An 18,121-nucleotide genomic window follows, 5' to 3' on the forward strand; every position below is an offset into this window, starting at 1 on the left:
GTGTTATCTGGAATGGAAAAAAAGTTAAAAAAGGGAAGGATAAGGCCAAGCATTAAAAAAAAGTTCCAGTGTGTGTGTGTGTGTGTGTGTGTGTGTGTGTGTGTGTGTGTGTGTGTGTAGGGGAGAGATGCTAGCTGAAAACAGCTGCTGGCTACTCCTCACAGCTAGTTATGTGGCTAGAGGCACACCTTTTGTGTCTGGCCTGCAATCCCCTTCCCATCATTGTATAAGTCTAGTATAATAGTCAATCCAATAAAATGAAATGATAGAAGGAAGCAACATAACACTCATGGATTAAAATGACAAGGAATCTAGAAACAACATAAATGAATTACAAGTTAAAAGGTCAGGCCAACAAGCAGGGATCGTCTGTGACGAACTGCAATGGGACGTGACTAGCTACTCCCGCCAAAAGGCAGCCTAGTTATAGTGGGCGACACTTAGACAAACTTATACAAGCTTGGTGCTTGGCGGTCACTGGCTAAAACTGAGTGTACTAAGTTGGTTAGCTTCAGGGTTCACCTTAATGTGGTAAAAGTGGGGTATACTATGAAAATGTGCATCACAACTGCAATTTGTCTAAGAATGTATTCATGGTTCATTCCAGTGTGACTAATGCAAACTTGGCAAAGAATTAAAGATTCTCAGCAGGACATTAACACAAAGACAACTATACAGTTTCTGAATCTTTTATTATATTTAGTTTGCTGGTGGCAGCCAAGGCATACTGTTCACTCCATGACACTCTGAGAGCTGTTCGAATAATGAAGCCCGTAAGTAGTTTAATTTCACAGAATCTTATTTAGGAGCTCTTCGGTTAAATGATCTGCAAGTTTTTCTTATTATTCGAATGTGGGTAGGGTCAAGAGCAGCTCAGAAAGGTCTTGCATGGACAATATCAGTGAATGTCCGGAATACCTGTCAGTTACAGCTTGTAAACTGCTCAAAGAAACATTGCAAATTAGAAACGGTCCATGTGAGCAAGTGTAGATGTATTGAAGAGATCATGTAATGGCTACTAATTCTGCAGTAAATATTCTACTTTCTTGTGGTAGGGAGTGTTGTTCACCACTGATAGTGTGTGTGAATGACTGGCCTGGTGGCCATCTTTGCATGATACATGCGTGTAGACAGTTTCTGAACTCAAATCTGTTCACCTCCAAATAAAACAGTGATCATAGAGTAGATGGATCTTTTTACATCTAAGCCCATTACTGCTATTAGGAAAAGGGTTACAGTCTGAACAGTTCCTAGTGGGACTGTCTTCCTGCATGTGTGAAAAGACAGTGAGAAGTACCTACTTGAATAACCCAAGATTTAGATAGAAGTCGCTTAAGTACTAATTAGTTGTCAGCTCAGCATTCTCTCAAATCACTTGCATAAAACACTCCTAACGCAAATGGAATGATATATGTCCACCTCACGTAAGTCTTTATCAGTTTCAAAATTGGGATAACCATGTTTTCACTCTTAACAGAGTGAGTTGCTTTGTAATGCATGAGAATAAGAGGGCAACTATGTTTTCTGCAAGGATGTACCAACCACTGAATATCAATTTACAAGGGGGAAGGAGGAGGGGGCGATTAGAGTGAAAGCAGTGCAAATTTGTGTCACAATTCAATATGATCTGTTTTGCTAACTTCCTGATAAGTGACTTAATTTCAGGCAGGGTACAATTGGCAAAATAAATTGTTCTCACCACAGTACGTACTGTTCAGCAAATAAAAATGTTTATTTCACACTTTCTTAAATGTTGTTAGTGCAATGAAAGATTTGCCCGTAAACTCATTCAAATATTATTTACTGAGTCCTGAACACCCTGCTGAAGTTCAGCGTTGAAGTTCACTAAATCTACTGGGAAACATTTTTCTAGGTCAATGACTTCATGCCAAAATTTGTTTAAGTCCATATATCAGCCACACAACAAAATTTCTGACATTTTTTTGTAGTGACTGATCTGCCACATAGGCCTTATCTCGATGAGCTTTTACAACAAACTGACCATGGGCAATATTGCTGCTGCACTTAAATAACCATCCATCTCTTACTGCAAAACTCAACAAATGCATTTATGCACATATTACAACTAAAACTATACAGAGTTAGCCCAAATGATTTATTGGATTTGAAAGCACTGTGTTTTTACTAGTATGCTACATACAAAGATGGGAGTTCCTGGCACATTCTACAACTGTTCTATGTGTGGATCCATGGTTACCCATCACACATCCAAATGGCAAGCCAGTACTGCCCAATAAGTTCACGTCATGTTTCTGCCAATATGTCACAGAGGCAGTGGTGAGTTCCTCCCGTTCCTGCAGCGACATTGGCATTTGGGGTGGTACATAAATAGTGTCCTCAATATGGAGCAGTGTACCCGAACCAGCAATGTGGTAGTTCTCTGTCGAGAAAGGCTTGGACTATTACGTTCCAGTAAGGTGGAGCCCTGTCCTGTTGAAAGATTGAAGTCGAGTAGTGAGTAGCAGTCAGTTCTGGCAACAACCACAACTGCAACATATCCAGGGATATGGAACCTGTCACGGCGCAAACATCCCATTGATGTTAATGCCAGGGACACCTGTTGGGATCTGGTACCCAAAAAGACATCTTATCTTCGTCCAAACTCGGGAAGGTGACATATGGCACCCCAATGGTCAACACGTACCTCTCCCAACACTCTTGTTACCGTCGTTTTATAAGCTGGTGAACGCGGGCACAGAACCGCTTAAAGGCTGTTACGTGCTCTAGGGAAGGGTGCCACTTATGTTGCTGTAGAGCTCACCGACACTCTTTAATTGCCTCCGCGACTTCTGGCAACCACCAAGGGACTGTCTTTTGCCGGGGGGCACCCTAAAGAATGAGGAATAACCTTTTCCACTGCAGAAACAATCGTTGTAGTGAGCTGCTCAATGACAACATCGACTGCACCATGCGGGAGAGATTCAGCGGTGACAGCAAAGGTGAAGGCTTCCCAGCCTGCCTTGTTTAAAGCCCATCTAGGTAGGTGTCCATGAGCATGACACCGGAGGAGTGACAGGAAGATGGGGAAGTGGTCACTACCACACAGGTAGTCATGTGCTCTCCAGTGGATAGATGAGAGAATACCAGGACAGCAAACTGAGAGATCAATGGCTGAATATGTTCCATGTGTCACACTGAAATGTGTGGGAGCAACTGTATTTAAGAGGCAGAGGTCGAGTTGTGACAGTAAATTTTTGACATCCCTACCTCGGCCAATAAGTATGGCACCACCCCACAAGGGGTTATGCATGTTAAAATCTCCCAAAAGTAGGAAAGGTTTAGGGAGTTGATCAATCAGTGCAGCCAATACATTTAGGGGTACTGCACCATCTGGAGGAAGACATTGCAGACAGTTATTTCCTGTGTCATCCCTTATCCTGACAGCCACAATTTCAAGAGGGGGTTGGAAGGGAGCACAGGTTCACTACATTCCGAGTTCCGGACATAGACGCGAACTCCACCTGACACTACGTCACTACGGTTCCTGTAATATCCCTTATAGCTGCAGAGGGCAGGGGTCTGCATTGACAGGAACTAGTTTCCTGGAGGGCAATGCAGAAAGCAGGTGTAAAGCTTAACAGTTGCCATAGCTCAGCCAGGTGGTGGAAAAAACCACCACAATTCCACTGGAGCATTACGTGATCGTGAGACTGGGAAGGCAAGAAACACTCAATGAGGCAGTCTATGCCTCAGTGTCACCTGCCGCCACAAGATGAGTACCTATGCAATTGACAACCATTGTGTCCGAGGGCCCAGCGAGATCCAGGTCCTCAGTGAACGTCAGAATCTCTATCTCATCCTCAACACAGAGCTTGTAGGTAGTGGTGGTGTGGGTGCCACCACAGTGCCTTGGTTCTTAACAGTCTGTTTCTTTTTAGGTTTCTCTCGCTGCTCCTTAGGTTTGTCTGCCTGGGAGGGCTTCACTATTTCAGTCTCGGGGATGGAGGACCATGGTTGCTTCAGCCACTGGTGGGTGTCAGCTTTGTCACAGGTAGGAACATGGGAAGGGAGTGACCCAAGGAATTCCTTCCTAGCGAGAGCAGCTGAAGAAGACTTGTGCTTCTCCGGCTGAGAAGTGGGGAATGATGTCCCTGATGGTTGGGGGGATGTTGCTCCTGAAGTAGGTTGTGCCGGAGCAACAGGGAGGGAAGTGCCCCCACCATCATGTGGGCAGGTGGAGTCGGACTGCTCTGAGAGCCAACTGTACGCAACGGAACGGAAGATGGTAGAACAGTTGTATCGGTGGCTTAGGTTGACATCATATGCACAGGATGTTGCCCCTCATATTTTCTCTTAGCCTCAGAGTAGGTCAGTTGGCCCAGGGTCTTGTATTCCAGTATTTTTCTTTCTTTCTGGGGAATCCTGCAGTCTGGCAAGCAAGGCAAATGGTGCTCTCCGCAGTTGACATAGATGGAAGGTGGGGCACAGGGAGTATTGGGATGTGAGGAACGTCCACAATCCCGAAAGGTGACACTGGAAGTAAAGTGGAAAGACATGTGGCCAAACTTCCAGTAATTGAAGCACCGCATCGGGGGAGGTATGTATGGCTTTACGTCACAGCGGTAGACCATCACCTTGACCTTTTTGGGTAATGTGTCACCCTTGAAGGCCAAGATGAAGGCACTGATGGCAACCTGATTATACCTCAGACCCTGATGGACGCGCCGGATGAAATAGACACTTCGCCGCTCTAAATTGGCACGCAGCTCATCGTCAGATTGCAAAAGGAGGTGCTTGCGAAATATGACACCCTGGACCATATTTAAGGTCTTATGGGGCACAATGGAAACAGAAACATCCCCCAGCTTGTCACAGGTGAGTAGTGCCCGTGACTGGGCAGAGGATGCTGTTTTGGTCAAGACTGACCCTGACCACATTTTGGACAAGCCCTTCACCTCCCAAAACTTGTCCTCCAAACGCTCCACAAAAAAGTGAGGTTTAATTGACAAAAAAGATTCCCCATCAACTCTCATACATACAAGGTACCAGGGTGAATAAACTTCGTAGCCTGGCATTCCTCCCATGGTGTGGCCAGGGAGGGGGAGGGAATGGAGAGAGGAGGGGGGGGGGGGGGGAATGATTTGGGTCATATTTCTTATCATTGAAGTTAGACCTCGATCGCTTAGAGACTGCTGGTATTTGACCACCAGCAAGAGATTACGTACTACGCTTCATGGCATGCCATCCACCCTGATGCCACCCACTCCAACCAGGGGCCCTCACGACAGGTGTCACCCTGCTGTAGCAAACGGCCATCACTGGGAGGCCCCATGCCCCAGGGTGACAGGCATCTACTCCTTGCCATACACGGGTAGTTAACGGCGCAGGCATCAGGCCTGTGTGGTCAGGGAGCTACAACCAACATGGTACATGGCGGCCCCAACACAACGAGCTGGCTACCATGCTGGATATCAGGTGCAGAATAGCTAAGAAGTCCATTATTGTCAGAAAGTGATACTGCACAGAGGATAGAGGAAAACGCACCCAGGAGGGTGACCTCACCCAACAGCTGGAGAATGAGCGGAAGTGCAGATCGACGTCGACGAAGCATGTGAGGGGGAGGGCTCAGCGCATGATGGACACTATGCACTATGTAAGGCACCCTTCCCCAATTTGTTCGCTCTTCAGGAAAATTTTGAAAAATGGAGGTCAAACACTACAGGGGACAATCACAAAGGCCGCCCCGACAGGCAGGAATACCTCGGGCCTATTCTAATACCTGGACCCGCACAGGGGCCGCCATTTAGGCCTTCGTCAACAATAAACACACACACACACACACACACACACACACACACACACACACACACACACACACACACACGCGCGCGCGCGCGCACCCGCACAACTCATACACATGACTGCAGTCTCAGGCAACTGAAATCACACTGTGTATTCCTTTACAAAAGAACACACAGGATAATTGCCCCAATTTAATCCTCATACCATTGAAAAGATGAGTGAAATCATTATTAGGGTCAGTGATGTTGAGAAACAGCTGAAATCATTAAAACTAGGACATGATGAAATCCCTATCACAATCTATGCTTAATTTGTGTCCGAGTTCACCCCTCTCCTAACTACAATCTATTGTAGATCCCTCAAACAAAACACTGTGCCCAGTTCTTGGAAAAAAAATAACAGGTCAGACCCATCTACAAGAAGGATAGCAGATGTGAGCTACAAAACTACCATTCAATGTCCTTGACATCGATTTGTTGTAAATCTTGGACCATATTCTGAGGTCAAACATAATGTAGTATCTTTAACAGAATGGCCTTCTCAGTGACAACCAGAATAGATTCCAAAAACATTGATCATGTGAAACCCAACTCCACTTTTCTCACATGAGATACTGAAAGCTTTGGGTCAAGGCAGTCAGGTACCTGCAGTATTTTGTGATTTCCAAACAGCATTTGAGCCAGTACCACACTTGCTGTCAAAAGTGTGATCACATGAGGTGGTGGCTGCTGTTGTCTTCAGTCCAGAGACTGGTTTGATGCAGCTCTTCATGCTACTCTATCCTGTGCAAGCTGCTTCATCTCCTAATAACTTTTGCAACCTACATCCATCTGAATCTGCTTAGTGTATTCATCTCTTGGTCTCCCTCTACGATTTTTACCCTCCACGCTGCCCTCCAATACTAAATTGGTGATCCCTTGATGCCTCAGAACATGTTCTACCAACCGATTCCTCCTTCTAGTCAAGTTGGACCTTGCTGTTGGTGGAGAGGCTGGCATGCCTCAGCAATACAGATAACCGTACCGTAGGTGCAACCACAACGGAGGAGTGTCAGTTGAGAGGCCAGACAAACGTGTGGTTCCTGAAGAGGGGAAGCAGTCTTTTCAGTAGTTGCAGGGGCAACACTCTGGATGATTGACTGATCTGGCCTTATAACACTAACCAAAAGGCCTTGCTGTGCTGGTACTGTGAACGGCTGAATACAAGGAGAAACTACAACCATAATTTTTCCCGAGGGCATGCAGCTTTACTGTATGATTAAATGATAATGGCATCCTCTTGGGTAAAATATTCCGGAGGTAAAATAATCCCCCATTCAGATCTCCGGGCGGGGACTACTCAGGACGACGTCATTATCAGATGAAAGAAAACTGGCGTTCTACGGATCCAAAAGTGGAATGTCAGATCCCTTAATCTGTTAGGTTAGATCATTTAAAAATGGAAATGGAGAGGTTAAAGTTAGATATCGTGGGAATTAGTGAAGTTTGATGGCAGGAGGAACAAGACTTCTGGTCAGGTGAATGCAGGATTATAAATACAAAATCAAATAGTGGTACTGCAGGAGTAGGTGTAATAATGAATAAAAAAATAGGAGTGTGGGTAAGCTACTACAAACAGCATGGTGAACGCATTATTGCGGCCAAGATAGGCACGGAACCCACACCTACCACAGTAGTACAAGCTTATATGCCAACTAGCTCCACAGATGACGAAGAGATTGAAGAAATCTATGATGAGATAAAAGAAATTATTCAGATAGTGAAGGGAAACAAAAATTTAATAGTCACGGATGACTGGAATTCGAGAGTAGGAAAAGGAAGAGAAGGAAAAGTAGTAGGGGAATATGGAATCGGGGTAATGAATGAATGAGGAAGCTGCCTGGTAGAATTTTGCACAAGGAATAACTTAATCATAGCTAACACTTGGTTCAAGAATCAGGAAAGAAGGTTGTATACATGTAAGAGGCCTGGAGATACTGGAAGGTTTCAGACAGATTATATAATGGTAAGACAGAGATTTGGGAACCAGGGGCAGATGTGGACTCTGACCACAATCTATTGGTTATGAACTGCAGATTAAAACTGAAGAAACTGCAAACAGGTGGGAATTTAAGGAGATGGGGCCTGGATAAACTGAAAGAACCAGAGGTTGTGCAGAGTTTCAGGAAGAGCATAAGGGAACAACTGACAGGAATGTGGGAAAGAAATACAGTAGAAGAAGAATGGGTAGCTTTGAGGGACGAAATAGTGAAGGTAGCAGAGGGTCAAGTAGATAAAAAGATGAGGGCTAGTAGATATCCTCGGGTAACATAAGATATATTGAATTTATTTGATGAAAGGAGAAAATATAAAAATGCACTAAATGAAGCAGGCAAAACGGAATACAAATGTCACAAAAATGAGGTTGACAGGAACTGCAAAATGGCTAAGCAGGTATGGGTAGAGGACAAATGTAAGGATGTAGAGGCATATACAGGGTGTCTACGTGGACAGGAAAAAAAAATTCCCGGATTTCCCGGTTAAAAACACAATTTCTCCCTGGTGAAATTACGTATAAAGCGGGTGAAAATACATCCGCGTTAAGTAACAGTATACTTTCCCTTGGAGCTGTAAAACTTATCAGTCCTTTGAATCGTAAAGGTCTTATACCGGTGGAGGACGTCCCAGCACTTTAGGAAACGAAATCCAGGAAGAACAATGCGTTTGGAAAGTTGTTTGACGTGAGACAATATGCACAGAGTTTATTTTCGTATTGCGAAAGTATATACACAAATTCCACAAATTACAGCACGGTAGCTTCCGAAACTCTAAAATAGAGATTGCGTTGAGCAATGCACTTTAGTCAGCCAGTCATAGCTCATGTCACGTGATCTCGCTAGCGAATGACGGCAGTTATTCAGAGCACAAGGCCTATGAGAAAGACAGGCCATGGCGCGTACGTTACGAAGGTAGGCCGAGCTCGCTGAACTCAGCAAAGTGCGTTTCTACACCGGTTAACTCGTAAGCAGACGTGTATGTACGAACGAGAATTGCATCCACTGTTATTAGTCCTACAATGATAGGAAGTCCGTAGGCCTACTAACAGGCTCTAATTTGGCAATTAAAATCGTGCCAAAAGTCGAAGTGTTCTGGCATGAAGAGACTTGTGACATTGCTCAGTAACACGTTATGCACATTTTCTTGAAGGTCAATTACACTTTTTGCCATCGATTGCATAATTTTTTATCTATGAAAGAACAACATTAAATATGAAAATTAACTTGAAGCTCAGTCTAGTGTGTGTTACACGTTAAGTCATATCAAATACAAATGTGCCGGTAAAATTTTAAATAGTGGCGTAAATGACTTATCTTCTGGGCCCGACATTTTTCAAATGGCTGATCCTCAAAGTGTTATGTTTTGAATGAGAGTTATAACGCCCTGTGATTTAAGAAATTCACAGCACATTCTCACACGTAACATAAATCATCTTGTGTGGAAATTTACTTTGAAAGTAACGCCTCTCAAGCCACTATTCGTAATATTTTCTGGTGATCTGTTAGAAATGTAAACTATTGTGACGTCACGCACATCAAATGCACGTTAGTTGTTACGGACGTATTGCATAATCTTCGACCTAAAGCCTTTGACACTTTTCAGTGTCGGCAAACTGGTTTGTGCATTGAGTAAATTACCCATTTTCTATGCAACTAAACCTTTATTTTGGTGTTATTCTCTGATTTATGTTTCACTGCTGCAGTATTATTCAGCAGTAGTGGACTAAACTTCTTTGTCAGCGTATCAGATCTTGCACGTCAAACCTACAAAACTTTAACTGAAATCTAAAACAATGAAAAATCCCGGAATTCTAAAAAATTCCCGGGCTTTTCCCGGATGAAAAATTACCGTGTTTTTCCCGGATGTCCCAGGCCGTATACACCCTGATATATCAATAGGGGTAAGATAGATACTGCCTACAGGAAAATTAAAGAGACCTTTGGAGAAAAGAGAACCACTTGTATGAATATCAAGAGCTCAGATGGAAACCCAGTTCTAAACAAAGAATGGAAAGCATAAAGGTGGAAGGAGTATATAGAGGGTCTATACACGGGTGATGTATTTGAGGACAATATTATGGAATTGGAAGAGGATGTAGATGAAGATGAAATGGGAGATATGATACTGCGTGAAGAGTTTGACAGAGCACTTACAGACCTGAGTCGAAACACAGCCCAGGGAGTAGACAACATTCGATTAGTACTACTGACAGCCTTGGGAAAGCCAGTCCTGACAAAACTCTACCATCTGGTGAGCAAGATGTATGAGACAGACGAAATACCCCCAGACTTCAAGAAGAATATAATAATTCCAATCCCAAAGAAAGCAGGTGTTGACAGATGTGAAAATTACCGAACTATCAGTTTAATAAGACACAGCTGCAAAATACTAGTGCGAATTCTTTACAGACGAATGGAAAAACTGTTAGAAGCCAACCTCGGGGAAGATCAATTTGGATTCCGTAGAAATGTTGGAACACGTGAGGCAATACTGACACCACGACTTATCTTAGAATATAGATTAAGGAAAGGCAAACCTACGTTTCTAGCATTTGTAGACTTAGATAAAGCTTTTGACAATGTTGACGGGTATACTCTCCTTCAAATTCTGAAGGTGGCAGGGGTAAAATATAGGGAGCGAAAGGCTATTTAAAATTTGTACAGAAACCAGATGGCAGTTATAAGAGTCGAGGGACATGAAAGGGAAGCAGTGGTGGGGAAGGGGTGAGACAGGGTTGTAGCCTATCCCCAACGCCATTCAATCTGTATATTGAGCAAGCATAGGAAACAAAAGGAAAATTTGGAGTAGGAATCAAAATCCATGGAGAAGAAACAAAACCTTTGAGGTTTGCCAATGACATTGTAATTCTCTGAGACAGCAAAGGACCTGGAAGAGCAGTTGAACGGAATGGACAGTGTCTTGAAAGGAGGATATAAGATGAACATCAACAAAAGCACAATGAGAATAATGGAATGTAGTCGAATTAATTCGGGTGATGCTGAGGGAATTAGATTAGGAAATGAGACACTTAAAGTAGTAAAGGAGTTTTGCTATCTGGGGAGCAAAATAACTGATGCTATATAAAAAGTGTAGACTGGCAATAGCAGGGAAAGTGTTTCTGAAGGTATTTATATGGAGTGAAGCCATGTGTGGAAGTGAAACATGGACAATAAATATTTTAGACAAGAAGAGAATAGAAGCTTTTTAAATGTGGTGCTACAGAAAATGCTGAAGAGTAGGTTGGTCGGTTGGTTGGTTGGTTGGTTGGTTGGTTTGTGAGATTGATTGGACCAGACTACTAGGGCCATCAGTCCCTTTTTCCACAAACTTGAAACACCCACAAAGAATAAAAACAAACAATGGAGATGACAAGAGACGACACAGGACAATAAAGACTCAGACAGAGACCAGACAAAAGGAATTAAAATCACAGTGTGTGACAGTGGTTGGCCGACCATAGAAACAAAAAAGGAAAAGGCAACCACCAAGAAACACACTAAATAACCCAGTTTAAAACCTTAGGCCAAAGGCCAGACTCGACACAAAAAAAGGACAAACTCTTAGATCAAGCGATAAAAACCCCCTGCACAAATAAAACTCAAAGCTAAATCTGTCACTGTAACGTCATCTAATAAAAGTGCAGGAAGCATGTCAGGCAGCGCAAATGTCTGCCTCAGCGGAGTTACAAGCGGGTAGTCCAACAAGATGTGGACCACCGTCAAAGCTGACCCGCAGCAACATAAAGGTGTGTCCTCGCGGTGCAATAAATAGCTGTGTGTTATCCAGGTGTGGCCAATGCGCAGCCGGCAGAGGACAACAGAGTCCTTGCAAGAGACCCACAAGGAGGAGCGCCACACACCAGTTATCTCCTTGACGGGCCGAAGTTTGTTGGGTGAAGGCAGGGTGTGCGATTCTTCACCCCAGGTGCCAAGTACCTTCTGCCGCAAAACTGACCTGAGGTCATTCTCCGAAAGGCCAATTTCCAAGGCTGGTGCACCGACAGCCCACTTGGCCAGCATGTCAAACCCGTTCATTTCCTGGGATGCCGACATGACCCAAGGTCCACACAAAGATCACAGAGCGGCCTCAACGGGCAAGGGTATGGATGGACAACTGGATAGCCATCACCAGACGAGAGCGAGGAAAACAATTGGTCAACAGCTCGCAAACCGCTCAGGGAGTCACTACAGATGATGAATGACTCACCTCAGCAGGAGCGGATACGCTCTTGGGCGCGAGAGATGGCGACAAGTTCTGCAGTGAAAACACTGCAGTCAGCTAGCAACGAGCGTTGTTCATAATGAACCCCCAGAGTAAGAGCACAACTGACGCGACCAGCAACCATCAAACCGTCGGTATATATCACGTCAGATCCTCAAAGTGCGGCAAGTATTGAAAGAAAGTGGCGGCGGAGGACCTCAGGAGGGACTGAATCCTTCGGGCCCTGTGCCAGTTCGATCCAAAGGCATGGGCGGGGCACACACCACGCGGGTAAACAGAGTGGACCGGAAAAAGAGGCCTGACACGGAGCGCAATCGTACACCCTGAGCGGGGGCCGCCATTCCGGAAGATGGACGACTGAGTTGGGGAACAGCAGACATAGTTGGGATGCCCGGGCAAGCTACAAACATGTGCAGCATAAGCGGCAAGTAGTTGGTGGCGCCGATCCACAATGGAGGGACACCAGACTCCTGAACTATGCTGTTGACAGGGCTTGTACGGAAAGCTCCAGTGGCAAGTCGAATCCTGCTGTGAAGGATGGGGTCAAGCAACCGGAACGGGAAAGGTGATCCTGAACCATAAGGCAGGCTCCCATAATCTAGACAGGACTGAATTAATGCCTGATACAGTCATAGAAGGGTAGACCAATCAGCACCCCAGCTGGTGTGACTAAAGCAACAAAGAGCATTAAGATGTTGCCAGCACATTCGTTTAAGTTGCCGAATATGGGGCAGCCAAGTCAACCGGGTATCAAAAACCAATCCCGAAAACTGATGCGTCTCCACCACAGCAAGAGGTTCGCCGTCAAGATAAAGCCGTGGCTCAGGGAGAACAGTAAGATGCCGGCAGAAATGCATAACGCAGGTCTTGGCAACTGAAATCTGGAAGCCATGCGCTACAGCCTTGGCGGATAGCGCCTTGCAGCTGCCGTTCAGCAGCTGCAATGCCAGTGGAGCTATAGTATAGGCAGAAGTTGTCAGGATACAACGAAGCTGAGACAGACGTTCCCACCACTGCAGCGAGCCCATTAATTGCAATTGAAAAGAGGCAGACACTTAAGACAGATCCTTGCGGTACCCCATTCTCCTGAACTCGGGGAGGAACTATGGGAGGCCGCAACTTGCACGCGCAAGGAATGAAGCAACAGAAAATGTTGTATGAAAATCTGGAGCAGACCCCAAAGACCCCAACCGTGAAGCACAGAGAGGATGTGATGTCACCATGTCGTATCATATGCCTTCCACATGTCAAAAAAGATGGCGACCAGATGCTGATAGCGGGCAAAGGCCGTACGAATGGCAGACTCCTGGCACAACAGATTAGCGGAGGCAGAGCGGCCCTTACGGAACCCACCCTGAGATAGTGCCAGAAGGCCCCGAGACTCAAGTAGCCAACTCAACCTCCGGCTCACTATGCATTCGAGCAACTTGCAAAGAATGTCGGTGAGGCTAATTGGGCAGTAGCTGTCCACTTCTAGAGGGTTTTTTGTCAGGTTTCAACACGGGGATTACAATGATTTCCTGCCATTCTGATGGGAACTCACCCTCAATGCAGATAAGGAAGGTAGGAGACGAGGTACTGGCAGAAGTAAAGCTGTGAGGACGGGGCGTGAGTCGTGCTTGGGTAGCTCAGACGGTAGAGTGCTTGCCCACGAAAGGCAAAGGTCCCGAGTTCGAGTCTCGGTCCGGCACACAGTTTTAATCTGCCAGGAAGTTTCAAGATTGAAAAGGTCTAAGAGGCATCGCTGGCAGTCCACCGAGAGATGTTTCAGCATCTGACAGTGGATGTGATCTGGCCTGGGAACCATATCAGGGCAAGCAGCTAGGGCACTTCGGAATTCCCTCTCACTGAACGGAGCATCGTGTAATTCAGGTTGGCGCATGTGAAATGAAAGGCTCTGACATTCCAACCACTCTTTTAGGGAGCGGAAGGCCACTAGGTAATTCGCAGAAGCGGAACTCTGAGCAAAATGCTCTGCTAAGTGGTTTTCAATTGTGTCGGAGTCAGTACAGACCGCTCAATTCAGCGGAAGCGCAGGTACGGGGGTCCGATAGCCATAGAGTTGCCTAATCTTGGTGCAAACCTGTGATGGAAAGGTATGGAGACCAATGGTGGAGACATACCTTTCCCAGCACTCCTGCTTGCGTCAGCGAATGAGGAGGCGGGCTCACGCACAGAGCCGTTTAAAGGCGATGCCGCTTGTGACGTTCAAGGGCCCGCCTCCGATCTTTAATCACCTCAGCAACCTCGGGCATCCACCAAGGCACAGTCCACTGCCGAGGGGACCCAGAAAAACAGTGACTGGCAGATTCTGCGGCAGTAATGATGCTAGTGGTGACCGAGTGAACCACCATATCAATGGCATTATTGGAAAGAGGCTCAATAGTGGCAATGGAGGTGAACAAGTTCCAGTCAGCCTTATTCACAGCCCATCCACAGGGACGCCCAGAAGAGTGACGCTGTGGCAGTGACAGAAAGATCAGAAAGTGGTCACTATCGCACAAGTCATCATGCACAGTGCATTGGACAGATGGTAATAGGCTAGGGCTGCAGATTGAAAGGTCAATGGCCAAGTACGTGCCATGCACCACACTGAACTGTGTGAAGACACAATTATTTAAAAGAGAAAGATCGAGCTGTGCCAACACTTGCTCAATGACGCTGCCTCGGCCTGTTGACACTGATCCACCCCACAGAGGGTTATGGGCGTTGAAATCACCCAGCAATGGTGGCAATGGGGCTATCAGCGCAGCCAGGACATGCTGCGGGACACCACCATCTTGTGGAAGATAGAGACTGCAGACAGTAACAGCCCGAGGCATCCACATCCGAACAGCGACAGCCTCTAAAGGTGTTTGTAGAGGGACACATTCGCTGTAAAGAGAGTGGAGGATGTAGATGCAGACGCCGCCAGATACCCTCTCATAAGCTGCCCGGTTCTTATAATAACCCCGATAGCCACGGAAGGCGAGGGTTCGCATCGCTGGAAACCAAGTTTCCTGAAGAGCAATGCAGAGGAAAGGGTGAAAGCTGAGAAGTTGTCAGAGCTCAGCAAGATGGTGGAAAAAATCGCTGCAGTTCCACTGCAGGATGACATCGTCCATGGCCGAGAAAGGCGTGAAGGGACCGAGGAGCAAATTACGCTGCTGGGTCACCTGCTGCCACCGACTGATTACCTATGGGAGCAGCATCCATCGTGTCTGAGGGACCATCGAGATCTAGGTCCTCAGCGGATGCCAGAATCTCCACCTCATCCTCAGACAGAGCTTGTAGGTAGTGATGGAGTGGGTGCCACCACAATTTCGTTGGTCTACAGGTCTTCAATTGCAATTTCTAGCACCGTTACTTTGGCTGTCCTAGCTAGGAGGGCTTCTTTGATTCAGACTCCGGGACTGAAGAGGACCGCGAAGCCCTACGACCAGTGACCTGTGGTGTCTTGAGCCACTGACAGGTGTCTGTCACGCTGCTGGGGTAGGAACCTGGGAAGGGAGTGACTTAAGGGATCCCTTCTTAGCGAGAGAAGCCGAAGAAGACTTATGCTTATCCGGCTTAGAAATGGGGGGAGGGGGGGAGCTGCTCCTGAGGTGGGTGGTGCGGGAGCAACAGGGAGGCTAGTGCCCCCAATCAAGGGGGCAGGTGTAGAATTCCGGCTCTGAGAGGCGATTGTTGGAGGTGGAGCTGATGGGACTAGAATGGTGGTAGTGGTGGCGTCATGTGAACAGGATGGAGGCGTTTAAATTTCTGCTTAGCCTCAGAGTAAGTCAGTCGGTCCAGGGTCTTATATTCCATGCTTTTCCACTCTTTCTGGTGGATCCTGCAGTCTGGTGAGCAAGGTGAATGATGCTCTTCGCAGTCGACACAGCTGAGAGGTGGGGCACATGGACTATTGGGATGTGATGGGTGTCCGCAATCTCAACATGTGAGGCTGGAAGTACAGTGAGAAGACGTATGGTCGAACTTCCAGCACTTAAATCACCACATCGGGGGAGGGATATAGGGCTCGATGTCACATTGGTAGATCATCACTATGACCTTCTCACGTAATGTATCATCCTCGAAGCCCAAGATGAAGGCACCGGTGGCAACCTGATTATCCCTCGGACCCCGATGAACGCACCGGACAAAATATACGTCTCGCCGCTCTAAATTGGCGCACAGCTCATCAGACTGCAAAACAAGGTCCCTATGGAATATAATACCCTGGACCATATTTACACTCTTATGAGGCGTGATGGTAACTGAAACATCCCCCAACTTGTCACAAGCGAGTAACCTTCGTGACTGGGCAGAGGAAGTTGTTTTTGTTAGAACTGAACCAGAGTGCATTTTGGACAAGCCCTCCACCTCGCCAAACTTGTCCTCTAAATGCTCTACAAAGAGCTGAGGCTTCATGGAAGCAAAGGATTCCCCATCAGCTCTCGTACATACTAGATAGTGGGGTAAATAAGCTACACTGCCATCCTTAGACTTGCACTCCTCCCATGGTGTGGCCAGGGAGGGAAACGATTTGGGGTCATACGTGTTCGCATTAAAGTGAGCCCTGGAACGCTTAGACGCTGCTGGCAGCTGGCCACCAGCAAGAGATGATGTACCACGCTTCATTGTGGGTCATCCACCCTGATGCCACCCACTCCGACCAAGGGCCCTCCCCACGGGCGCTACCCAGCCACAGCAAGGGCCACCTGGAAGGATGGCCATTGCCGGGAGTCCCAATGCCCCAGGAAGATAGGCATCTACTCCTTGGCATACGTGTGGAGTTAACGGCGCAAGTGTTGTCAGGGGGCTACAACCAACAGGGTACATGGCAGCCCCACCACAATGAACTGGCTAGCGTGCTGGATATTAGGTGCAAGGAAGTCCATGGGCGTCATCTCCACAGAAAGCAACACAGCACAGTGCATGGTAGAAATTGCACCCAGGAATGTATTCTTGCCCAAGAGATGGACAACGAACGGGACTGCAATGCAACGACGAGAAAGCTGGCTAATGGTCTCAATGCACGATGGACACAATGCACCATGTAAGGCGCCCTTCCCCAACTGGCTCGCTCTTCGGAAGAATTTGGAAATATGGAGGTCAAACCCGAGAGGGGACCATCACATATAGGCCGAAACGTTTGACACGCTTTTTAGTCGCCTCTTATGACAGGCAGGAATACCGCGCAGACCTATTCTAACCCCCGAACCGGCAGGGGCGGAAGGGGGGGTTGAAGATTAGGTCAGTAGATTAGATAACTAATGAGGTGGTATTGAATAGAATTGGGGAGAAGAGAAATTTGAGGCACAACTTGACTAGAAGAAGGGATCAGTTGGTAGCACATGTTCTGAGGCATCAAAGATCACCAATTTAGTACTGGAGGGCAGTGTGGAGGGTAAAAATGTAATCAAGCTATTTATACACATAAGTGTGTAATATTTAGTTGTAATATAAATTTTCACTTATGCTATACCTCCACCACACTCATTTCGTTTAACTTGTCAACGAAATAAGCTGAATTTTTAATATGACTCAGTCCTACCAACATAAGGTTGCAGGAATAAGGCAAGATGTCTACCTACCTTCAGGTTTATGCACTTTGGGTAATCCATAGAGTCTAGAAGGGTACTCTGCTGTTTTAGAAAGCAGCTTCTTATCGTCAGAGGAGAATGAAGACTCTTTCATCAGTTGATTGGTTATTTCTAAAATCCTCATAGTCGGGTCCCTTCTGAAGTTTTTTGTAATTGGAGGAAACCAAAACATCATTGACCTTTCCACGATAGTCATCACTCTTCAATATGACGGTGGCACTACCATTATCTGCAGTAAGAACAATAATGTTTTTATTTGTGTTAACATGCCTCAGCACCTCAGGGAGACCAAGAGATGAATACAGTAAGCAGATTCAGAAGGATGTAGGATGCAGTAGGTACTAGGAGATGAAGAAGCTTGCATAGGATAGAGTAGCATGGAGAGCTGCAGCAAACCAGTCTCTAGACTGAAGACAACAACAACAACAGTCAAATTGTGCCACAAAATTTCTCTTCTCCCCAATTCTGTTTTGTACCTCTTCATTAGTTACGTGATCTACCCATCTAATCTTCAGCATTCTTCTGTAGCACCAC

General features: G+C 46.3%; 1 protein-coding gene across 1 annotated transcript in view; it reads right to left on the minus strand.

Annotated features, from left to right (window-relative positions):
• LOC126175688 (uncharacterized) overlaps positions 1 to 18,121 on the minus strand; it is a 63,797-nt gene that overhangs the window by 30,680 nt on the left and 14,996 nt on the right. The window lies entirely within an intron of this gene.

Source organism: Schistocerca cancellata, chromosome 3, assembly GCF_023864275.1.
Source record: "Schistocerca cancellata isolate TAMUIC-IGC-003103 chromosome 3, iqSchCanc2.1, whole genome shotgun sequence".
Taxonomy (NCBI): Eukaryota; Metazoa; Arthropoda; class Insecta; order Orthoptera; family Acrididae; genus Schistocerca; species Schistocerca cancellata.